This window comes from Sus scrofa, chromosome 16, assembly GCF_000003025.6.
Source record: "Sus scrofa isolate TJ Tabasco breed Duroc chromosome 16, Sscrofa11.1, whole genome shotgun sequence".
Classification (NCBI taxonomy): domain Eukaryota; kingdom Metazoa; phylum Chordata; class Mammalia; order Artiodactyla; family Suidae; genus Sus; species Sus scrofa.
The window spans coordinates 43,546,122-43,572,567 of NC_010458.4; the positions used below are offsets into that span (position 1 = coordinate 43,546,122).

General features: G+C 37.5%; 1 protein-coding gene and 1 long non-coding RNA gene across 5 annotated transcripts in view; one reads left to right on the forward strand and one right to left on the reverse strand.

The window, feature by feature from the left end:
- The window catches only part of CWC27 (CWC27 spliceosome associated protein homolog), a 247,180-nt gene that overhangs the window by 199,827 nt on the left and 20,907 nt on the right, over positions 1–26,446 (forward strand).
- LOC110257245 overlaps positions 8,546–26,446 on the reverse strand; it is a 118,101-nt gene continuing 100,200 nt past the window's right edge. Inside the window, exons 3-5 of one of the 2 annotated variants that reach the window (XR_002339606.1) lie at positions 16,899–16,985; positions 15,867–16,101; positions 8,546–9,400 (exon numbers count right to left, since the gene is read on the reverse strand). This is a non-coding gene — a long non-coding RNA (uncharacterized LOC110257245). Of the gene's footprint in view, positions 9,401–15,198; positions 16,102–16,898; positions 16,986–26,446 lie in introns of those variants that run through there. The other variant, XR_002339605.1, reaches the window with a different exon arrangement.

The window sequence follows — 26,446 nt, forward strand, 5'->3', positions numbered from 1 at the left end:
TTTTATCTTAATATATATATAAAGCTTTATGAGATGTTTGTATGTTTGGAGATTACCCTTTTTAGTCACTTCATTTGCAAAAATTTTTCTCCCCTTCTGTCAGTTGTCTTTTCATGTTTTTTGTTTTTATGGTTTGCTTTGCAAAAGCTTTTGAGTTTAATTAGGTCTCATTTATTTTTGTTATTATTTCCATTACTCCAGAACATGGATCAAAAAAGATATTGTACCTATTTATGTCAAAGACTACCCTGCCTGTGCTTTCCTCTAAGAGTTTTATATGCTCTGGCTTTCCATTTAGGTCTTTAATCCATTTTGAGTTTATTTTTGTCTATGGTGTAAGAAATGTTCTAATTTCATTCTTGTATGTGTAGCTGTCCAGTTTTCCCAAAAACACTTATTGAAGAGAATGTATTTTCTCCACTGTATATTGTCTCCTTTGTCATAGAGTAATTGACTATATATACATGTGTTTATTACTGGGATTTCTAGCCTGTTCTACTGATCTATATTTCTGTTTTTATGCCAGTACCACAGTTTTGATAATTGTAGCTTTGTAGTATAGTCTGAAGTCAGGGTGCCTTCTTCCTCCAGCTCCATTTTCCTTTCTCAAAATTGCTTAAGCTATTTGAGGACTTTTGTGTTTCCCTACAAATTTTAAAATTGTTTGTTCTAGTTCTGTGAAAAACGCCATTCATAATTTAATAGGGATTGCACTTAATTTGTAGATTGACTTGGATAGTATACTCATTTTGACAATATTGAATCCTCTAATTCAAGAGCATGGTATATCAGTCTATCTGTGTCACCCTCAATTTCTTTCATCAGTGTCTTAAAATTTTCAGAATACAGGTCTTTTGCCCCTTGAGGTTGGTTTACATATAGGTATTTTATTCCCTTTGATGCAATGGTAATTGGGTTGTTTCCATAATTTCTCTTCCTGATCTTTTCTTGTTAATGTATAGGAATGCAAGCTATTTCTGTGTACTAATTTTGTATCCTGAAACTTTCCCAAATTCATTGAGGAGCTCTAGTTTCTGATAGCATCTTTAGGATGTTCTATGTATAGCACCATGTAATCTGCAAACAGTAACAGTTTTACTTCTTTTCCAATTTGGATTCATTTTATTTTATTTTTCTTCTCTGATTACTGTAGTTAAGACTTCCAAAACTATGTTGACTACAAGTGGACATTCTTGTCTTGTTCCTGATCTTAGCAGAAATACTTTCAGCTTTTCATCATTGAGAATAACATTAATTGTGGGTTTGTCATACACGGGCTTTATTATGTTGAGGTCAGTTCCCTCTATGCCCAGTTTCTGGTGGGTTTTTATCATATGTAGGTATTGAATTTTGTCAAAATATGCATTTTGCAGATGACTATATGGTTTTTTTCTTCAATTTGTTATTGTATATCACACTGATTGATTTGTGGATATTGAAGAATCATTGCATTTGAATAAATCCCACTTTATCATTGTGTATGATCCTGTTAATGTATTGCTACATTTGGTTTGCTATTTTGTTGAGAATTTCTGTATCTTATTGGCCTGGTTTTTTGGGGGGTTGTTTTTGTTTTGCTTTTTGGGGCCACACTTGTGGCACATGGAAGTTCCCAAGCTAGGGGTCAAATCAGAGCTACAGCTGCCAGCCTATGCCACAGCCACAGCAATGTGGGATCCAAGCCGTGTCTGCAAACCTACATCATAGTTCATGGCAACGCCAGATCCTTAATCCACTGAGCAAGACCAGGGATCAAACCTACCTCCTCATGGATACTAGTTGGGTTCATTACTGCTAAACCACAACAGGAACTCCTGGTTTTGGTTGTTGGGTTTTTTTGTAATTTTCTTTTTTTTTTTTTTTTTTTTTTTTTGGTGTCTTTAGCTTTGGTATCAGGGTGATGGTGGCTTATAGAATGAATCTGGAAGTGTTCCTTCCTCTGTAATTTTTATGGAAGCACTTCAGAAAGATAGGTGTTACCTCTTCTCTAAATGACAGAATTCACCTGTGAAGCCATCAGGTCCTGGACTTTTGTTTTTTGCAGGTTTTTAAATCACAGTTTCACTTTCATTAATTGTGGTAGGTCTGTTCATCTTTTCTACCTGGTTCAGGCTTTGAAAGTTTTACCTTTCTAAGAATTTGTCCATTTCTTCTAGGTTGTCCATTTTATTGGCAATTTTTAGGTTGTCCATTTTGTTTGCAGTTGCTTATAGTAAGTCTCTCTTATTTTATTTTTATGGATGCACCTTCGCATATGGAAGTTCCTGGCTAGGTGTCAAATTGGAGCCACAGCTGCAGTCCTACACTACAGCTACAGCAACACTGGATCTGAACTGCATCTATTAACTATGTCATAGCTTGTTGCAGTACAGGATCCTTAACACATTGAGCAAGGCCAGGGATCAAACCACATCCTCACAGAGATTACACTGGGTTCTTAACCCACTGAGACACAACAGGAACACCATGTAGTAGTCTCATGATCCTTTGTATTTCTGTGGTGTCAGTTGTAATTTCTCCTTTTTCATTTCTAATTTTATTGATTGGAGCCCTCTACCTTTTTTGTCTTGATGAATCTGGCTAAAGATTTGTCTATTTTGTTTACCTTTTCAAAGAACCAGTTTTAATTTCATTGATCTTTTTCTGTTATTTTGTCTCTATCTCATTTATTTCTCCTCTGATCTTTATGATTTCTTTCCTTTTACTAACTTTGAGTTTTGTTTGTTCTTCTTTCTCTTTTTGATGTAGGTGTAAGGTTATATTTTTTATTTGGGATTTTTCTTATTTCCTGAGGTGATATTTTATTGCTGTAAACTTTTGTGTTAAATCTACTTTTTTGATGTGCTCCCATAGGTTTTGGATTGTCATATATTCATTGCCATTGGTTTCTAGGCTTTTTTTTATTTCCCCTTTGACTTCTTCAGTAATCCATTGGTTGTTTAGTAGCATATTCCTGAGCTTCCATCTGTTGTTGTTGTTTTCCTTGTGGTTGAGTTCTAATCTCATAGTGTGATCAGAAAAAAATAAAATGCTTGCTATGATTTCAATTTCCTTAAATTTACTGAGGCTTCATTTGTGGCCCAGGATGTGATGTGATCTGTCCTGGAGAACATTCCATGGGCACTTGAGAAGAATATGTATTTTTCTGCTTTCAGTTGGAATGTTCTATAAATATAAATTAGGTTTATCTGGTCTAAAGTGTCATTTAAGGCCTGTGTTTCTTTACTGACTTTCTTTTTGGATTATCTATTGATGTGAGTGGGGTATTAAAGTACCCCAAATTACTCTCAGTTTCTCCTTTTATGCCTGTTAGAAGTTGCCTTATATATTATGATGCTCCTATGTTGGGGAGTATCCTTTGTTTCTTGTAACATTCTTTATTTTAAAGTCTATTTTTTCTGATATAAATATTGCTACTCCAGCTTTCGTTTGATTTCCATTTTCATGGAATATCTTTTTCCATTCACTTACTGTTACTCTATCTGTCCCTAGATCTGAAGTAGTGTCTTCTACACAGCATATATATGAGTCTTGTCCTTGTATCCATTCATCCAGTCTGTGTCTTTTGGTTGGAACACTTAATCCATTTATATTCAAGGTTGTTATTGATATGTATGTACTTATTGCCATTTTCATAATTGTTTTAGATTTATTATTCTTGGACTGTTTTCTTCCCTTCCTCTTTTGTAGTCTTGTGATTTGATGACTATCTTTAGTGTTGTATTTGGATTGATTTTTCTTTTTAATTTTTTTTTTTTTTTTTTTTGTCTTTTGTTGTTGTTGTTGTTATTTCTTGGGCCGCTCCCGCGGCATATGGAGGTTCCCAGGCTAGGGGTCGAATCGGAGCTGTAGCCACCAGCCTACGCCAGAGCCACAGCAACGCGGGATCCGAGCCGCGTCTGCAACCTACAGCACAGCTCACGGCAACGCTGGATCCTTAACCCACTGAGCAAGGGCAGGGACCGAACCCACAACCTCATGGTTCCTAGTCGGATTCGTTAACCACTGCGCCACGACGGGAACTCCTAATGTGTTTGTCTATTGTTTTTTGGTTTGTGGTTTCACAGGTTTCGATATAGTATTCTATATACATACAAATTTGCTTTAAGTTGCTGGTCTCTTAATTTCAAGTGCATTTCCAATATTCTGCATTAGTCCTCTTTTTATGATTGCTGATTTTGATATCAGATTTGTTTATGGACAACTTCCTACTTTTATTTTATGTTTGCCTTTACGGGTGAAATTTCCCATTCAAAAAAATGTTTTTTTCTAGTTGTGGCCTTTTCTTTTAAACCTAAAGAAGTTCCTTTAGTAGTTGTTTTAAAACTGGATTTGTTGGTGCTGAATTTTTTTAGCTTTTGCTTCTCTGTAAAGGTTTTGATTTCTCCACTGAATCTGAGTGAGAGCCTTGCTGGGTAAAGTATTCTTAGGTATAAGGGTTTTTTTTCCCTTTCATCACTTGTATCTTGTATCATCTTTATATCTTATATCATCCTTACTGTAATTATCCTGAATTCTTTTTTAGGTACATTGCCTATCTCTTTATTTAGTTGTTTTTGTGGGTTTTTATCTTGTCCCTTTGTCTGAAATATTTCTCTATCTCATTTGTCTAACTTTCTATATGTTTGATCCACTTTCCTCAGGCTGCAGGATTTTAGTTTTTCTTGCTTCTGATGTCTGCCTCCTGGTGGGTGGAGCTGTGTCTTGTCCATCTGGTGGGTATGGCTGTGTCGAGGATTGTGTTTAGAGGTGTCTGTGAGCTCAGTATGACTTTCAGCATGTCTGGGTTTAATATTTTTTTGGTATGAGGACTGTTTTTAGTTTGGATGCCTGCCACCTCTTTCCTCAGTATATTCTGGCCATTATCCCCTTATTTGAGGTGTGACTTGTGTTGTAGTGACCAGAGCCTGTACTGAGCCTGAGCAGGGCCTCCTATTTGCTCTGTGGTTGTCAGAGTCTGCTGCCATTTGCTGGGGTAGAAGTCCCCAGATCTGTTTCTCAGCTGTGTTTATAATCTGTGATGTGAGGTAGGTGGGGACACAGCACCCTCAGTGGGTCAGGAGCTACTGAGTATTCCTCTGATAGAGCTGTTCACCTAGGATTCTGCTCTGTTGTGTCATCTTTCACCCATTGTGTGGGCTTACAAATTATACTTTTTGGCACCACTCTAGGCCCCATCTTAAACATGGGTATGTCAGTAATTGGCCCTGGTTTCTCTCAGGTTTTCACCAGTCCTCCAGCACAGATCCCCTGAGGTCAGGACCCAGGACTGAAGTATTTGTGCACCTGGGCCCACTGTGTGAGCTTTGAAGGCAGCTCAGACTCTAGCCTGGTCCAACTCCTGCATATAGACACCCACAAAGTACACAGGTCCTTAATCCAGACCCCTTTCAGCCATGAGAGCCCTCATTGTCCATCTGGATGTTCCACCAGCACTGAGTTTATATAAGGCTGGCAGTGGATGTGTAAATCCACAGTTTGTACATCTGAAAAGCTCAGCTGTGGTTTCAGCCCCACCTTTAATTGTGGGCCACTCACCAGCAACAACTCCTGAGGCAGCAGGTGCAAGGAGCCTATTCAGGCGGGAGAGTGGTGGGACAGCAATCAGGGTGCATGTGGAGGCAGGTAAGGCTGTGATTAGGGCCACATCTAGGTGCCCATGGGCCTTTCCCAGTGGGAGGGGATCAGGTCTGCAATAGAGGGACATTATCCATCTCAGAGAGGAGCCTCTCCAGAGCCTCCAGAGGCAGGGTACTGTGTGGGGAAAGAGGCTGTGATGGCAGCTTCACCTTCTGCATGCTGCTTAACAGTGGCACTTAGTCTCCATGATGGCCTGGGTCTTCTCCCCAAACATCCCTGGTTGTGATGCTCTGCCCTGCCAGTCCTCCAGGTTGTCTTGCACAGACAACATAGCACCAGGTCTGTTTTCCAAGCCCCACACTCCAGCACTCAGCCACTGCCTGTATCAACAGATGCACATTCTAGGCTGGGACACACAGGGCAGTTGCATGGACCACCTGGTTATGTCTCATTCTGCCCTGCCTGCCACAGACCAGCTGTTGTGCTTTCCTCCAAGCCTCTAAAGCTCTTTTCCTGTCCCAGTTGGTCTCCACACCAGTGAGGGGAATCTTCCCAAGGTGGCAATCTTTCCTCTTTTTCAGATAACTTCCTGGGGTGCAGATCCCAACTGTTTCCTCCTCTCTTTATTTTTCCCTTTCATCCCATCCAGTTACATGGAGATCCCTCTTGTAATTCGAGGTGTTTGTGTTCTTCTGCCAGTGTTCAGCAGATGTCCTGTGAGGACTGCTCCATTTATAGATGTATTCCTGATGTATTTGTGGGAAAAAGATGAACTCCCCATCCTCCTCCTCTGCCATCTTGATCCTCCCTGCTGTTCTATATAAATTTTAGAAGTATTTTGTATGTATCAACAAAAAATTTTTGGTTTGATTTTTATTTGAACTTCATAAGTTTATTGATGACTCTGTGAAGTCTTAAAATCTTTTACTATGTTGAGTTTTCCAAATCATGAGGACATATGTCTACCCATTTATTTAGGTCTCCTTTGATTGTGTTTCATCAGCATTTTGTATTTTTCAGCATGTGTTTCCTGTACATGTTTTGTTGGATTTATATCTGAGTCTTTCATGGAGCTATTATAAATGTGGGGTTTCTTTTTGCTTGTTTGGATTTTGGGAATTTTTTTTGTTAGGTTTTTTGGGGGGGTTTGTAGGGTTTTTTTGTTTTGTTTTGTTTTTCCATTGTTCACCAGAAAAAGATGATTTTATTTGCATGTTGAAATATTTACCTCATATCCTGCAAATTTGCTAAACACAGTTATCAATTCTCAGAGGTTTAGGGCCTGGGGTTTTGGGTCACCAGGAGAGGTTGTTTTGTTTTCTTTGTAAACTCCTTGTATTTTCTACATAGATAATCTAGTTGTTAATATAGGCCATTTTATTTCTTCCTTCCCAAACTGTAGGCCTTTCATTTCTTTTTTGCCCCGTTATACTGGGTAGGACTTCCAGTGTAGTGACTAGGAATTGTCAGAGAAGGAGTTCTTCCCTTGTTCCCAGTCTTCAGGAAAAGTATTCAGTTAAGTACAATGTTAATAGATGCTCTTAATCATCTGAGGAAGTGCCCTTCAACTTCTAATTCTCTGAGAGGTTTTAACATGAATGATGTTAAATTTCGTCAAATACTTTTCCGCACTAGTTGATATGATGTGATTTTCTTCTTCTTTGATAATAGGGTATATTACACTCATTGATTTTCAAATCTTGAACTAGCTTTGCATTCACATAATAAACCTATTTGGACATGTTATCTTTCTTTTCTGCTAGATTAAACTTGCTCATATTTCATCGAGTATGTCTATGTTCATGAAGGATGCTAATGTATAGTTTCCTTCTCATATGCTATATTTTGTCTTTTAGGGGCATCAGAATAATGCTGGCCTCATAAAATGAGTTGGGATTGTTTCCACATCTGATTTCTGGAAAAAAAATTATCTAGAATTGATATTATTTATTAGTTTTAAATATTTTGTAGAACTTGCCAGTGAAACCATCTGAACCTTGAGAGTTCTTTTTCAGAAAAATTTTTAATAGGCTTTATTTTTTTAGAGCAGTTTGAGATTTACAGCAAAATTGGGTAGAAAGTGCAGAGAATTCCTGTATTCCCCCTGTTCATACACACATAGCCATCCCAAATTATGAAGTCCCACACCAGACTTGTACATTTGTTACAGCTGAGGAACCTTCATTCACGCACCATAATCACTCAAAGTCCACAGTTTACATTAGGGTTCATTTTTGGTGTTATATATTCTAAGGGTTTGGACAAATGTATAATGACATGGATTCACCATTTCATTACCCTACAGAATAGTTATCACCACCCTAAAAATTCTCCTCCATGCTCTGCCTATTCATCCTCCCTCTCCCACTAGCCCTGGGGTGTTTTTACTGTGTCCGTAAATTTACCTTTTCTGGAATGTCATATTCAGACTCATACAGTATATGGTTTTCTTCAGATTGTCTTCTTTCATTTAGCAGTACGTATTTAAAGTTCTTCCATGTTTTTTCATAGCTCTATAACTCATTTCTTTTTAGTGCTAAATAATATTGCATCATCTAAATGTAGCACAGTTTATCTCTTCACCCACTGAAGGACAAACTGGTTTCTTCCAAGTTTTGGCCATTATGAATAAAGCTACTATAAACACCTATCTGTAGGTTTTGTATGGACATTAAGTTTTTGGATAAATACCAAGAAGCATGATTGCTGTGTCTTATGGTAAGAGTATGTTTAGTTTTAGAAGAAACTGCCAAACTGTCTTTTAGAGTGGCTGTGTCATTTTGTATTCCTACCAGCAATGAATGAGAGACTTTCGGATGTTTTACATCCTGACCAGCATTTGGTATTCTATTTTGAATTTTGGCCTGTTAAGTGTGGTGTGGTACTGTAGCTTTAATTTTAGATCCCCTAATGATCTGTGGTGTTGATCATCTTTTCACATACTATTTGTTATCTGTATATCTACTCTGGTGAGCTGTCTACTAAGGTTTTTTTGCCAACATTTTAATTAGACTGTCCATTTTCTTACTGTTGAGTTCTGAGAGTTCTTTGTATACTTCAAATAATAGTGCTCTAGCAGATATATCTTAGGCAGATACTTTTCTCCTTGTCTCTGGTTTGTCCTCTCATTCTCTTGATGTTCTTTTTCAAAGAGCAGAAGTTTTTTCATTTTAATGAAGTCCAGCTTTTTTTTTTTTTCCTTATGTCACACCTTTGATGTTGTATCTAAAAGGTCATCACCCTGTCCAAGACCATGCAGGGTTTCTCCTGTGTTGTCTCCCAGGAAATCTTTTGCATTTTACATTAGATATATGATGAATTTTGAGTTAAATTTTGTGAATGGTGTAAAGTCTGTGCTTAGTTTTTTGTTTGTTTGTTTGTTTTGCTTTTGGAGTGTTTATATTTTCACAGGCTTTCTGTTTTGGCATGTCTTCAGAGTTATTTTAATGTGAAATCTCATCATTTCTTTTAAAACCTCTTGTTAAGTATATTTTTAGCCAATTATTCAGATTAATTAGTAATATTATACAAAATAATTGATGAAGTCACTTATACTTGATTTTGAAGTAAATATACCTCTTTCTTTATGCTTTTTTACTTTTGTCCTTCCATTGGTGGTATGAGATTAAGGTAATTATGGATCTCACCAGTTCATTCTTGAAGGAAGTATTTACATGTGCTATATTTCAGGCACCCTGCTATCTGCTGTTATACTATCTTCTCTTGCTCAACCCTCCAGGAGCCTCATAGGTTAGGGACCAGCTGTGGTGGATTTATTTCTTATAACTAACTCCATCAGATAATTGGTATTATTTTCACTCTAGAAATGAGGAAACTGAGGTTCAGATTAACTAGATTACTTGACAAAGGTCACACAGTAATAAACAGTGAAGCTGTTGGTCACACATGATAGCCTGTGCTGCTTCCAGAACCTTTTGGAAGCTTCTACCAACAGTGCTTTCAACATGAAATAAAAAACAGTAGGATGAGAAAAAAAATTCAACTTGACTTTCTGAAACTTTTAATTCTAAATAATAATATTGGGGATGGGATTAAGATGCAGGGTAGCTGGACTAGAATTCACCTTCTGTCATAAAAGCAACAAAATTAGAATTAACTGCTAAACAACCTTCAATAGAATAGACCGGAAATTATCAAAAAAAATATTCTACTCCAGAAGACAAAGAAGAGGCCATGTCAAGTGGTAGGAGAGCTCCACAGGACTGGGGTAACCAGAGACTCCTCTTAAAAGGCGCACACAGGCTTTCATGTGCACTGGGTCCCAGGGCAAAGCAGAGACTCCATAGGAATCTGGGCCATACATGCCTGTGGTTCTTGGAGGATCTCCTGGGAAAACGGGGGTGACTGTGTCTGGTTGTCACAAAAGGGCATTGGAAGCAAATGTCTTGGGAATAATCATCAGTGTGAACTTCTCTTGAGGTCGCCACTTTGGAAAAATCTGGCCTCACCCATCAGGGCTGAGAAGTCCCAGGCCAAACAATAAACCAGGTGGGAACACAGCCCCACCCATCAGCAAACAGGCTGCCTAAAGACCCTCCAGGCACACAGATGCCTCTAATTACACCCAGAGACAAAGCCCCACCCATCAGAGGGATAAGAATCAGCTCCACCTACCAGTGGGCAGGCACCAGTCCCTCCCATCAAGGAGTCTGCAGCAAGCTCCCATACCAACTTCAGCCACCAGTGGGGCAGACATCAGAAGCAAGAGAGGATACAAGCCTACTGTCTGCAGAAAGGAGACTACACCGAAAGTCTATACAAAGTGAAAAGGCAGAGAATTCTGACTCAGATGAGGGAATAAGAAAAAAAAAAAAAAAAAAAAAACAGAAAAACAGCTAAGAGATCTGGAGATTACCATCCTCCACAAAAAAAGATTTTAGACTTATGATAGTAAAAATGACTCAAGATCTTGGAAAAAAACTGGAGGCAAAGACTGATAAATTAAAAAAAAAATGAGCAAATAAATAGAAGATTTAAAGATTAAGCAAGCTGAGGTGCAAAATACAGTAACCGAAATAAAAAATTAACTAAAAGGAACCAAGAGCAGAATGAAGGAGGCAGAAGAACAAATAAGCAAGGTGGAAGGCAGGCTGGTGGATATCACTGACACAACGAAAAAGAGAAAAAGGAATGAAAAGTCTAAGAAAACTCTGGGACAATGTTAAACGAACCATCCATATTATAGGGATGCCAGAAGGAGAAGAGAGAAAGGGCCACAGGAAATATTTGACAAGAAAATAGCCAAAAACTTTCCTAACATGGGAAAAGAATCATTCACTCAAATCCAAGAAGCACAATGAGTAGCCTATAAAATAAACCCAGGAAGGAACAGCCTGAGACACATTAATCACACTGACCAAAGACCAAAAAATATATATAATTTAAAGCAGCTAGGGAAAAGAAATAACATACAAGGGAACCCCGAAAAGGTAATGGGCCAGTTTTTGAGCAGAAGCTCTGTAGGCCAGAAGGGAGTGGCACAATACACTTAAAGTGATGAAAGGAAAAAAACTCAAGGAGTTCCCGTCGTGGCTCAGTGGTTAACGAATCCGACTAGGAACCATGAGGTTCCGGGTTTGATCCCTGGCCTTGCTCAGTGGGTTAACGATCCGGCATTGCTGTGAGCTGTGGTGTAGGTTGCAGACGCAGTTCAGATCCTGTGTTGCTGTGGCTCTGGCGTAGGCCAGCAGCTACAGCTCCGATTTGACCCCTAGCCTGGGAACCTCCATATGCCATGGGAAGCAGCCCAAGAAATGGCAAAAAAAAAAAAAAAAGATAAAAAAGAAAAAACCTCCAGCCAAGATTATTCTACCCAGCAAGGCTCTCATTCAGATTTGAAGGATAAATCAGAAGCTTTACAGCCAAGCAAAAACTAAGAGAATTCAGCACCACCAAACCAGCTTTACAACAAATACTAAAGAAACTTCTCTAGGTGGAAGAGAAAAGGCCACACTAGAAATAAAAATATAGCAAACAACAAGGTTCGCCAGTAAAGGCATACATATCATAAATACAGGAAATCATCCACACACAAATATGCTACCAAAAGCAGAAAATATGCAGAGAGGAGAGTCCAAATGCAGGATACTGGAGATGCACTTGCAATTAAGAGACAATAGCTTAAAACAATCTTGAGTGTGTGTGTGTGTGTGTGTGTGTGTGTGTGTGTGTGTGTGTGTGTATTCCTATATCAAAATTTTTTAACTGCAAATCAAAAATCTATAATAGGTACATGCACAAATAAGAAAAAGCAATCCAAACAATACTGAAGACAGTCATCAAACCACAAGAGAAGAGAACTAGGGAAGCGAAGAAAAAAGACCAAAAAAAGTAATTCCAAAACAGTAAAATGGCTATTAAAACATACATATCAATAATTACCTTACATGTAAATGGACTAAATGCCCCAACCAAAGTACACAGACTAGCTGAATATATACAAAAACAAGACCCATATATATGCTGTCTTCAAGGGACCCACTTCAGTTCTAGGAAAACATACAAATTAAAAGTGAGAGGATGGAAGAAAATTTTCCATGCAAATGGAAATCAGAAGAAAGCTGGAGTAGCAATACTCATATCAGACAAAACAGACCTTAAAATAAAGAACATTATAAGAGACAAAGACGTTACATAATGATCAAAGGATCAATCCAAGAAGACAATATAACAATTATAAATATATATGTACCCAACATAGGATCACCTCAATATATAAGGCAACTGATAACAACCTTAGAATGAGAAATTGACAATAACGCAATAGTGGGGGTGGGGACTTTAACACCCAATTTACGGCAGTGGACACATCATCCAGACAGAAAATCAACAAGGAAACACAGTGCATAAATGATGCATTAGACCAGATGGACTTAATAGATATTTACAGAACATTCCATAGCAAAGCATCAGAATATACATTCTTCTCACATGCACACAGAACATTCTTTAGGATAGGTCACATTCTGGGCCACAAATCAAGCCTCAGTACATTTGTGAAAACTGAAATCCTATCAAACGTCTTTTCTGACCACAACACCATATGACTGGAAATCAACAAGAGAAAAAAAACTACAAAAAACATCAATACATGGAGACTAAACAACATGCTACTAAACAATCAATGGATCACTTAAGAAATCAAAAAGGAAATTTAAAAATACCTGGAAGCACATGACAAGACACAACAATCAAAAACCTATGGAATGCAGCAAAAGCAGTTCTAAGAAGGAAGTTCATAGCAGTACAAACCTACCTCAGGAAACAAGAAAAATATCTAATGAACAACCTAAATTTACACCTAAAGCAACTAGAGAAAGAACAGTTAGCAGAAGGAAAGCATAAAGATCAAAGCAGAAATCAATGAAATAGAAACAAAGAAAACCATAGAAAAGGTCAATGAAACTAAAACCTAGTTCTTTAAAAAGGTCAACAAAATTGATAAATCCTTAGCCAGATTCATCAAGAAAGGAGAAATCAATAAAATCAGAAATAAAAAAGGAGAAATTACAACTAACACCACAGAAATACAAAGGATCATAAGAGACTGCCACAAGCAAGTATATGCCAATAAAACAGACAACTTAGAAGAAATGGACAAATTCTTAGAAAAGCACAATCTTCCAAACCAAGACAAAATAGAAAAGATGAACAGACCAATCACAAATACTAAAATTGAAACTGTGATTAAAAAACTTACAACAAACAAAAGTCCAGGACCAGATGGCTTCACAAGCAAATTCTATCAAAAATTTAGACAAGAGGTAACCTATCCTTCAGAAACTATTCCAAAAAAACTGCAGAGGAAGGAACACTCCCAAACTCATTCTATGAGGCTATCACCCTGACACCAAAACCAGATAATGACACCACAAAAAAGAAAATTACAGGCCAATATCACTGATAAATAGAGATGCAAAAAATCTTCAATAAAATACTAGCAAAATGAATCTAGCAATACATTAAAAGGATTTTACACCATGATCAAGTGGGATATATCCCAGGGATGTGAGGATTTTTCAATATCCGTAAATCAATCAGTGTGATACACCACATTAACAAACCGAAATATAAAAACCATATGGTCCTCTCAATAGATGCAGAAAAAGCTTTTGACAAAATCCAGCACCCATTTCTGATAAAACCCCTCCAGAAAGTGGGCATAGAGGGAACCTATCTCAACATAATAAAGGCCATATATGACAAACCCACAGCTAACATCATTCTCAATGGTGAAAAGCTGAAAGAATTCCCACAAAGATCATGAACAAGACAAGAATGTCCAGTCTCGCCACTACTATTCAATATAATTTTGAAAGTCCTAGTCAAGGCAATCAGAGAAGAAAAATAAAAGAAATCCAGATTGGAAAGGAAGAAGTAAAACTATCACTGTTTGCAGATGGCATGATACTATATCTAGAAATCCTAAATACACTACCTGAAAATTGTTAGGGTTCATCAATGAATTTGATAAAGTTGCAGGATACAAAATTAATACACAGAAATTGACTGTATTTCTATATACTAACAACGAAAGCTTAGAAAGAGAAATTAGGGAAACAATCCCATTTACCATCACATTAAAAAGAGTAAAATACCTAGGAATAAACCTAAAGAGACAAAAGACCTGTACTGTGAAAACTATAAGACACTGATGAAAGAAATCAAAGATGACACAAACAAATGGAAAAATAAATTGCCAAAGTGACAATACTACCCAAGGCAATCTACAGATTCAGTGCAATCCCTATCAAATTACCAATGGCATTTTTCACAGAACTAGAACAAAATATTTTAAAATTTGTTTGGAAGCATGGAAGACCCAGAATCTCCAGAACAATCCTAAGAAAGAAAAATGGAGCTGGAGGAATCAGGCTCTCTGACTTCACACTGTGCTACAAAGCTATAGTCATCAAAAACAGTATGTACTGGAACAAAAACAGAAACATAGATTAGCAGAACAGGATAGAAAGCTGAGACTTAAACCCACACACCTAGTTAATTAATATTTGACAAAGGAGGCAAGAATATACAATGGAGAAAAGACAGTCCCTTCAATAAGTGCTGCTGGGAAAACTGGACAAGCTACATGTAAAAGAATGAAATTAGAACACTCCCTAACACCACACACAAAAATAAACTCAAAATGGATTAAAGATCTAAGTATAAGACAGATACTATAAATCTCTTAGAGAAAAACATAGGCTGAACACTCTCTGATAAAAACCACAGCAGTATCTTCTCAGATCCACCTCCTGGAGTAATGATAATAAAAACAAAAATAAACAAATGGGACTTAATTAAACTTAAAAGTTTCTTCACAGCAAAGGAAACCCTAAGCAAAACGAAAAGACAACCCACAGAATAGGAGAGAATATTTGTAAATCAAGCAATAACAAGGGATTAATTTCCAAAATATATAAACACCTCCTGCAGCTCAATATCAAAAAAACAACCAACCCCATCAAAAAATAGGCAGAAGATCTAAACAGATAATTCTCCAAAGAAGACATACAGTTGGCCAAAACATACATGGGAAGATGTTCAACATCACTAATTAGAGAAATGCAAATCAAAACCACTAGGAGGTACCACCTTATACCTGCCAGAATGGCCATCATCAAAAAATCTACAAACAATAAATGCTGTAGAGGGTGTGGAGAAAAGGAAACCCTCTTACACTATTGGTGGGAATGTAAATTGGTTGTGACCACTGTTGAAAATAGTATGAAGATTCTGCAGAAAACTAAAAATAGAGTTACCACTTGATCCAGCAATCCCACTCTTGGGCTTCTATCCAGACAAAACCATGACTCGAAAAGACACATGCACTCCAATGTTCATTGCAGCACTATTTGCAATAGCTAAGACATGGAAACAACCTCAATGTCCATCAACAGAGGAGTGGATAAAGAAGATGTGGTACACATATTCAATGGAATATTACTCAGCCATAAGAAGAAGTGAAATAATGGCACATGCAGCAACATTAATGGACCTAGAAATTATCACACTAAGTGAGGTTAAGACAGTGGACCCAAATGTCATATGCTATCACTTATGTGTGGAATCTAAAAAGGATACAATGAATTTATTTGCACAACAGAAACTGATTCACAGACTTTGAAAAACTATGGTTACCAAAGGAGACAGTTTGGGGGGCAGGGATAGGCTAGGCGTTTCAGATGGAAATGTTGTAAAATTAGGTTGTGATGATGGTTGTACAGCTATAAATATAAAATTCATTGAAAAAATAATAATCATACCTGTTTTCTGAAGCTAGTTTCAGCTTATTTATATCATCCCTTCTCATCTTTACTTTCCACATTCCTTTAAAGAAATGTACCATCATAGGGGTTCTCTGTAATTGCATATCTTGAATTATCTCTGAATTATACAGTGGGCTATTAAAACATGATGCCTGGTTCAAATCCCTCATCTGACAATGACTGCTGAATGGCCTGAGCAAGCACCCTTTCTTGCAAGCTTCAATTTCTTCACCTGTAAAATGGAAATAACAGTATCTACATAATTATTATTAGTATTAAACAAGATAATTCATGTAAAGTCATGAAGACAGTGTCTGACTCTTAGGAAATGCTCAGGAAATACTAGGTGAGAGCAGAGGAGGGTGCATTGTACTGGGGTAGTACTGGGAAAGACTGACCAACTACTCAAGCAGCACAAACTAAATAAACTAAATTGGCAATTTGTGCAGTTCCCATCGTGGCGCAGTGGTTAACGAATCCAACTAGGAACCATAAGGTTTCGGGTTCGATCCCTGCCCTTGCTCAGTGGGTTAAGGATCCAGCGCTGCCGTGAGCTGTGGTGTGTGTTGCAGACACGACTCGGATCCCGCGTTGCTGTGGTTCTGGCATAGGCCGGCGGCTATAGCTTCAATTCGGCCCCTAACCTGGGAACCTCCATATGCCACGAGATTGGTGCTAGAAAAGGCGAAAAGACAAAAAAAAAAAAAAAAAAAAAAAAAAACTAAATTGGCAATTTGTTAGTTATACAGTCCTCTCGTTATAATAACTTCAAAGAAAAAATAATAAAAGAGGCATATGTTAATTTACTTCAGTTATGTTATCTGTGACTTAGAAAGAATGAAGATATTTTCATTAAATTTCCTAGTAGCACTCATTGATTCTGTTTTTAAATCTGTTGAGAAAAGTCACTAAGTATAGTAAAGCAAGTTCTTTAGCTAAATCCAGATTATAAAATGCTGAGGCTGGCAGAGGTCAGCTGATATAAATTTAGCATTCATAGAGAAAGAGCAAGAGAGTGGAGAAGATTACCTTTTCTTTGCTGGGAATATATCCTCATAGATTGCAGACTCTCTCCAAAATCTTTTTTGTTCATTTATTTTTTCAGTTGACAGCATTCTGGAACAGACAAAACTGTGTAGGCATAAGTAGTTCATTTCTATTGAAAAGTAAGTTTAAGAAGCAAGCAAAGGTTCTTGGGAGTAGCTCAATGTAGTTAAAAAGTCCTTTTACAAGGGTAGTAACAGACACCAACCAAGCCAGTACAAAATGAAAGAATGAAAGCTGCCATCATACACAAGCAATCAAGAAATTCTCAACAAGCATTTTGATACTTTAACCATATCTAAAGTTAAATGATGCTTGAAACAAGACAGAAAAACCCAAACAGTAATATTCCAGGCAAAATTTAAAGAAAGAAGACACATAAATTGTACATAGTTTTGTTTGTATGTCTCCAAAGACAGTTTTAAACAATGTAAAAAATTGTTTTTAAATTTTTTAAAACATTTTCTTTCATAAAGTTATTAGATAAAATTAATTCTGCTATACTGATTTTTTCAAATAGCCTAATTTGGGTTTATAATACATATTCATCATTTTTTTATGTAATGATTTTTATTTTTTCCATTATAGCTGGTTTACAGTGTTCTGTCAGTTTTCTACTGTAAAGCATGGTGACCCAGTTACACATACATGTATACATTCTTTTTTCTCACATTATCATGCTCCATCATAAGTGACCCATATTCAGTATTTAAAACACTGAAAAGGGAAAGAAAAAAATCACTTTAATCTCATATCCCACAGATAATTATCATTGATGTTTTCATCTACAGTGGAAAAATTCATCCAGTTTTTCATTATAAGCCTTTCATCAATGAATAATGCAGTAGTTAAATATTTTGCAAATCCACTGTTATTTCCTTAGGGTAAAGGATTTAAACTGCTGAGCCATGTATTAAAATTTTTTAAATTTTAATTCAGGTATAATTTACAAATAAGAAAATCCAGAGTTCCTGTCATGGCACAGTGGAAACAAATCCAACTAGGAACCATAAGGTTGCAGGTTTGATCCCGGGCCTCGCTCAGTAGGTTAAGGTTCCACCATTGCCATGAGCCGTGGTGTATGTTGCAGATGCGGCTCAGATCCAGCATGGCTGTGGCTGTCGTGTAGGCTGGTAGCTACAGTTCCAATTCGACCCCTAGCCTGGGAACCTCCATATGCCACGGGTGTGGCCCTAAAAAGACAAAAAAGAAAAGCACAGTTCTTACCTGTTCACTTTCGTAAGTTTTGATAATTTTATACACCCATGTAAATCCCACCAAATCAAAATACAGACTATTTACATCACACTAGAAAGTTCACTTATGCCACTTTTCAGCTCTTTCACTTATGCCACTCCCCCAACTCTTTTATTTTCTGTCAGCTCAGTTATGCCATTGATTGTACTTTTGCTAGACTGCATTTGAGAAAGTTGTATCCGGTATACCTGTTCCAGCAATGAATGAGTTTGCTGGAATCTCCTTACTCTTAAGTGAGTATTTATGTGTTTTAACATATCCCTGAAAAAAGATACAGTATCCTTTGCCAGTTTCTACTTTGCATTGTTTAGTATTTCTTTGTATCCTGGTAAAACAGACTTTAAATATATTAACTGGCCATTATTCCATAAATATGTTATATCACATTGTTTTAGTGATGATAATTATATAATCTGACTATATATTTCTTGTTGATTTACCAAAGTTCTTAAATATTACGGACATTTTTTTTTAATATTTTACCAATTTTGTCATTGCCTTGCAATTTACTTATTGAGGTTTTCATTTTGCTTTAATTTTAACACAGTTTTAAATTTGCATTGCCACATCTGCCCATCTTTTTCTTCATGTTTTCTGCCCAGTGACAGTCATTCTTTAGGTCTTCATAATCTCAGGATTATATAAATACTTGTTATAGTTTACTCTAGTATTTTATGTTTTTTATTTTTAATTTACATCTTTAATCCAGCTGGAATTGATTTATTATACTTAATAACTTTTTTCCTCTAAATTGCTAATCACCACAATTGAATAGTCCTGTGTTTCCCCCATATTAAACATGTCTTTACAATGGAATAAGGTCTTATGCATATTTGGGGAGGTCAGTTTCATTATTTTACATGGATTTTTCTGTCTATTCCTGTGTCAATACCTCACTATCAAATTACTGTAGCAATATAACATTTAGTATCTGGTAAGCAAATTGGACATTTATTGTTCAACATTTGTATTTTTACTTTAAAAAATTAAACAACTGGATAATTTGCTATTCTTATTTTCTTTTAGTTAACCACACCTGGAAAAAGCTTAGACAATTGACCATGGAATCAATAAAGAGCCCTCATTATTTACCAGGTGGCTGCTACCTGAATTGTGGCCCTAGTGCCAGGAAGGAAGTAATCAATCCTAGACAAACCCCTACCTTCAAAGTAATGGAAAAGATTGCATGTGGAAAAATAAGTAGCATGAGGAATAAAAAAGAACAAAATCTAGGATATTTGATTGCCATTTTCTGGTATAGGTATATAAAAGTTTTTATGAGAAGTTTGATCAGGATTTTTCCATCTCCCTGCTACTGAACACAATACAAAGGATCAAGTCATAGAGTAGACAACATCTCACTTTTATTTTACATGATGTGAATTCCCAGGACATTTAGGATGGGCATGTATAAATGCAAGTCACAAAACCCTCTTCCAGAGACATTCATTAACAATCTTTCTACCACCTTCCGTTTTGGATTATTAATCTTGCTCTTCCTGGCACTAATGGAGATAATCAATTTACATTTAATAATAATGTACTATTCTTTGTGTGCAGATAGTTCAGTTGACCATGATAAATAAAACACTGGGCTTAACCTGTTTTACTGAGTAGAACCAAGTCAAAGTGAGAAGGTAACTTTTACTGAACATTTTCAAAGTACCAACTTTTTTTAAACCTATAAGCTAGGTATTCTTTTTTTTTTTTTCTTTTTATGGCCTCTCCTGCATCATATGGAAGTTCCCAGGCTAGAGGTCATATCAGAGCCGCAGCTGAGGCCTGTGCTACAGCCATGGCAATACCAGATCCAAGCCACATCTGCGACCTATGCCACATTTTGCGGCAACACCAGATACTTAACCCACTAAGCAAGGCCAGGGATCAAACCCATATCCTCATGGAGACTACGTTGGGTCCTCCATCTGCTGAGCCACAATGGCAACTCCACGCTAGATATGCTTATGCCTAGATTATATGGGAAGAATCTGAGGCAGAGAAAGTTTATGTAACTTTGGTCAAGATCTCATAGCTAGGAAGTGGTGGATTTCATAAACAGCCAAGTCATGCTTGGCTCAATAGTTTGATTCTGTTTGTTTTCAAAAACATTATCTCTTGTTGTGATTTTGTATTACCACAGTGTATTTTTTTTTTTTTGTATTTTCTAATAAAGCAGTGCTTTTGTTTGTAGTAACAAAACTGTAGTAACAAAGCCAAATATTAATTCTTGATGAAAAGTTGTCTGGCCACCTTTAAATCATGGAAGATGTTAAGTTCACAGCCCCAGTATTATAATCCCTGTATTATTTGAAGAATTATAATTCAGAAAGTTATTTGAAACTTGTATAACTTGAATAAGAAATGCTGCCCACGTTTACCTGTAATTTTTCATAGGAATATAAACAGAGTGGTTGAGTATGGAATATGGAGTCAAACCTGAATTTGAATGTCAACTTGTGAGTTTCCTAGCTGTGTGATCTTGGGCAAATTAAGTAATCTTTCTTACCCTCTTGTTGAAGTGTAAGTTGGACATAATAATAGTACTTTCCTCATAGGCTTATTTGTGGATAAAATGAAAAACTGTTTTTAAAGGATTTAGCAGGATGTCTGAAACAAACAGTGCTCCAGGAAATGTTTTATTGTCATTTTCAGTGTTGTCATTGATATTTTTAAGAATTTTCCTATATTTGACTACTGTTGGATCAAGATGACAGTAGTCATTTATACCATTTCTATAATGTCTGACAATTTTTATGACCTTTTCCTGATTAACCCATAAGTTACCATGGGTAAAAAGTTTCTATCATAATTCTTTTTTTCTTTCCCCCTTTTATGGCTGCACTGACAGCATATGGAGGTTTCCAGGCTAGGGGTCAAATCGGAACTACAGTTGCCGGCCTACGCCACAACCACAGGAACACAGGATCCGAGCCGCATCTGCAACCTACACCATAGCTCATGGCAATGCCAGATCCTTAACCCACTGAGCGAGGCCAGGTATTGAACCCACAACCTCATGGTTCCTAGTCAGATTCGTTTCCACTGTGCCATGACGGGAACTCCCATAATTCTTAATATTCAGAGATAAAATGAAATTGAAATCTGGTATTTTTAGGGAGAAAAAGTAATGCCTCAATAATAAATTGTAGGTTTTCTTCCTTGAGGCCAATACTAAAAAAAAGTGAGGTGGAGGAGAGATTACCAATAGTAAATATAACTTAAATATAAAGCAGAAGAATATCATCACTTGGGAGAGCATAGAATTATAAGCTCAATGCAATGTTAATGTTTTCCTTCCATTTCTCCCTCTTAGCCTAGTTCTAAGGCAGTAATAAAATGAAGGAAGAAAGAATATGATTATAGCCCAAGTTCGCTACTTAGTGTTCATTTTATACAGGACAATAATAATGCTGCAAAAGACCAACATGGTTCTTTATAAATATGTCTTTGTCAGAGTTGCTAAGTCTGGAAAGATGATGATTTTATTTCTAAGCCCTCTGTACAATCCCTGAAGTCACCTCTTTTTCGGCCTTCTTCTTCTGGATGAAGAAAACTCTTCTGTATTGACTCTGTTTCATACTGTTTGCCCTGAAATAAATTTCTGTCACATTAGGGACATTTGCTTTGTTCATGTTTTGAAATGGGCAGATAGCCATGTACCCCAGCTGTTTACCAGGCCTTTTTGATTGGGAACTTCATCTTCTCTGTGTTGTTTTATAAGTTCATTGGCCATAGATTAAATGTTACTGGCTGAGCAGTTGGCTAAATCTCGGGGCAGGTGAGAATGCATATTACAGATTTATTCTGGAAAGCCTCTTAAATCTTTCCACCTGTGTCCTGCTGAGTGTGAAGCAGGTTAGATAGGCAAGAAAGCTGAGAAAACCACATTCCCCTGTTGCTCAAGATATTTTAAGAATTACATCTTTCACATTTGCTTCAATAATATGGAATATTTATTCAAGACAGGCTATAATATTTGGAATTTTTTCTTTTTAACTACAGGAGACACAATATATTTTTTAAGTTGGCTTTTCACAATCCCAAACTCAAGGAGCCATATTAACATTCCTTCCAAGTTCAGAGCAGAGGAGGTTTTTCCCATCTGAACAATGAACAGTAAAAGAAAATATACTGGTTTTCATCTTTGTTTTCTTTTACCAGAGGCCAGTCTCTATTTTCATCTTTGTTTGATTTACCTAGTGCTTTATTTTCCTATATTTTATGTATTCCAATATTTTTATCTTGCTCCTACTTCTTCCTATGTCAATTTGTAAATCTCTCTTCTGAGTTTTGGCCATTTATGTCTGCATTTTTCTATGCTTCCTTTTAAGTCACTGTTTCAGCATCCTATTCTGATCTCTCATCTTTTCCTCCTTGATTTCTTGCTCTTCTGTTTCTCAGACATCTCTGCCCTGTGCTACCGTGCTCTGAGGGACAAGAAGAATGCCAGCAACCTTGTTTTCCTGGACTTTAAAAACATACATACTTTGATCTCTAGATTTATTCATGTTTTGTTTGTCTGTTCATATAAATTATTGTGATGGCTCCTATCTACTTCATGTTGAAAAAAGATTCACACTTTTTTCATATGTGCTGGTACATTAACCCTTTAACTTTTTAATTCCTATAGAAACTTTAAACATTTTGAGACAAGAACCCTAATTTATTGGTCATCAGTGATAGACATAAGTCCTAAAAATGAAAAATTCTTAAGGTTTTAACTGAAATATTGTTTTCACAGTTAAAATACATAAATGAAATCATCCAGTTACTGTTTCTAAATGTACTCTAGAAGTCAGAAGGAAGTATCAGTTTTTAAGCAAAATTTCCTTCTATATATATATTTTTTTTGGTCTTTTTGCCATTTCTTGGGGCGCTCCTGCGGCATATGGAGGTTCCCAGGCTAGGGGTCAAATTGGAGCCATAGCTGCCAGCCTACGCCAGAGCCACAGCAACGCGGGATCTGAGCCGCACCTGCAACCTACACCACAGCTCACCACAACGCCAGATCCTTAACCCACTGAGCAAGGCCAGGGATCGAACCCGCAACCTCATGGTTCCTAGTCAGATTCACTAACCACTGCACCACGATGGGAACTCCATCCTTCTATATTTTAAAGTGTGCTGCGAATCAAAGAAAAAATAGGTTTTTTTTGTTGTTTTGGCTGTGCCTACAGCATGCTGAAGTTCCTGGGTCAGGAAACAAACTCAAGCCACAACAGTAACCCAAGCCCCACCACCAGTGACAATACCTAGTCCTTAACCACAAAGCAACCTAACTCCTATTTGTGATATTTATGGTTGATAATCTCATTATTCTCCTTATAGCTAGTTTAATTCATTTGATATGAATCTAAAAGCTTATAGTTTTTACATTAGTTGTACTTTTGTAGAATTATATTAAGTGCCAAATGTTTGAAACATAGTTACCAAATTCTCCAGAAATTGCTTGGGTCTTTATTTTTCACTAGAAGCAAAAGTACTTGTAAAAGTATTAGATATATTTAGACTTCTAAATTTCTAGGCATGAACTCAGAATCAAGCTCAGCTTAGTAAATAACTTCAATAGCTTTTCTTTAGTTGCTTATTTGTAAAATAGAATAATGAAACCAAGTTACTTGCAGGTCTAGAAAATCCCAAGTTGTCTACCAGAAGATCTAAGCAATCAGCATTGTGGCCAGACATAAAATAATCCACAAAACTAAATAGTTGCTCTGAAATAATCACTTGGAAAACAGTTTAAGTGCACCATATTATAGGGATAAATAGATGGGTATACTTTGTTTATAGAATGCTTAGCTTTTAACAAAAACAAAATTATCTCAACATTTTACAAATATAATATAATCCAAATAAAAATACCAGTAGAAGGAGAAAAATACCATATAAGCAAATATAGCCAAGAAATTTTTAGATAAAAATAGTAGAGAAGCATAACTCCTCCCTCCTCAGTGTGGATGGCACACAGTGACTGCCTTCCAAAGAATTAAATGTAGGAGTTCCTGTCATGGCTCAGTAGTTAATGAGCCTGACTAGTATCCATGAGATGTGGGTTCAATCCCTGGCTTTGCTCAGTGAGTTAAGGATCTGGCATTGCAATAAACTGTGGTGTACATCACAGATGCCGCTTGGATATGGCATTGTTGTGGCTGTGGTGTAGGCAGGAAGCTACAGGTCTGATTCGTCCCCTAGCCTGGGAACTTCCAAGTGCCACAGGTACAGCCCTAAAAAAGACCAAAAAAAAAAAAAAAATTCAACATAGAAAGCAGGGGGGTAGAGGAGAGAGTAACTTTAGAGAAACTTGACAAATATTACCTCAGCAGGGTTATCAAAGCCAACATCAACATAAATCATGTTGATAGTATATACTCCTGATATAATGTAATGAAAATGATCTTTATCCTAATGACCCAAAAGCCCAGTCTTATTATGAGAAGAACATCAGACAAATTCCAATAATGGGGCATCGTACAAAATTCCCCTCCAGGTACGTCTCAAAATTCTCAAAGTGATCAAAAGCAAAGAAATTCTCAGAAATTGACACAGCCAAGAACAGCTTAAGGAGACATGATAACTAAATGTAATGTGGAGTTCTTTATAAGGTGGGATTAGTTGTTTAGGAGGTGGGATCATTATGGCAGAGGACTAAGATGTGGCACTCACTGTCTCCCACAGACACATCAGAAAAACCGTCTACATGTAGAATGATTCATACATAAATCTGCTGAATGCTGGCAGAAGATCTTAAATGTCCAAAAAGTGCAACAAACCCTGCACATAACTGAACGGAACAAAAGGGAAAAAAAGAGAGAGAAAAGGAATCAGGGCAGAGCTAGCGCTCCTGAGAGGGAGCTGTGAAAGAGGAAAGGAACCCACGCCCTGGGAAGCCACCTAACTGATGAGCCAAGACATAGCGACTTCAAAGCCTCCGAGAAAAGCACAGCAGCTATAATGAGGTGGGCAAAGCAGAGAGAGAGCCTCATAGACCATCAGTATCACGTCCTGGAACACCACAGCCTGAGATGCTTGGAAGGGGGCTGGGTGCTGAGACTTGGGATCTGGAGAGGGAGTTCAGTTCCAGAAAGAGGACTAGGGTTGGCAGTGTGCAGACAGCCCAAGGGGTTGGGGAGTGGTGCACCAAGGGTTAGGGAGTGGAGTGCCACAGCGCAGGATACCCAGGAGGAGGCAGGGCCCCCAGGAGGAGCAGGATGCCATTGTTGGGGACATCAAGAGGAGGAGGAGCAGACCACCAGGGCAATGTCTTTCTCTGAGTATGCATGGACTCAGAGAGCAGGACCACAGGAGGTGAGGTGCATCTTGCACAAGCTAAATGTGATGGGGCACCTCTTGTATGCTCTATAGGTGATAGGGCAAACCACTAGTCACCTCAGACTCCAGAGGTGGCCATGGCCCACCACCACTTTGCGTCTGTGAACAGGCAGCATGTGCAGACCCAGTCACCTCAAAGGTTGGTAGAGGAGGGCACTGCGACCAAGCATCACCCTTTGCTGCTCTCACTCCCCCTAAGAATGCACACACCCTGCCACTGCCACTGCAGAATGCTCTGGGTGCTGCCTACAGCTACCTGAGGGTCACTGCCACTTCCCAGGGCCCAGCAACCAGACACTGGCTACTAGCCCTGCCCACTGCTTCCGTCTCTCTGGAAGCATGCACAGCACCCTATCAAGGGAATAACAGCCTGCACACACTGAGGAAGGAGACAGCAGGCATTGAAATCAAAAGCAGCCCTCATGCCAAAAATAAATAGTAAGCCCTCACAAAATACCCAGGGGCACTTTCAGATATAAATAGCCTTCCAAGACTATAGTAGTTATTTTCCCTAAGCTCACAGAGTAAGAAAAATATAAGCAAAATGAAGACGCTTTGGAACCATTACCAGTTAAAAGACAAGAGAATTCACCTGAAGGAGCGAACATGATACAGACCTCTGCAGTCTATCAGTAACCGAGTTAAAAAAGGAGATAGTGAAAATACTGAAGGAATTAAGGGTGAATATGAAGAAATTAAGAACAGATATGAACAGTAATGCAGATTACCCTAGGAAATAAAAAATATAAGGAGGAGCCAAGAAAAAATAGAAAATTCATTTGCAGAGACTCAGACTGAGGTAAAGGTCCTAAAGAGCAGAATGAGTAATGCAGAGGAATGAATTACTGACTTGGAAGAGAGAATAATGGGAATCACCTAATCAGGATAGCAGACAGAAAATGAAATGATAAAACATGAACGCAATATAAGATATCTATGGGATAATA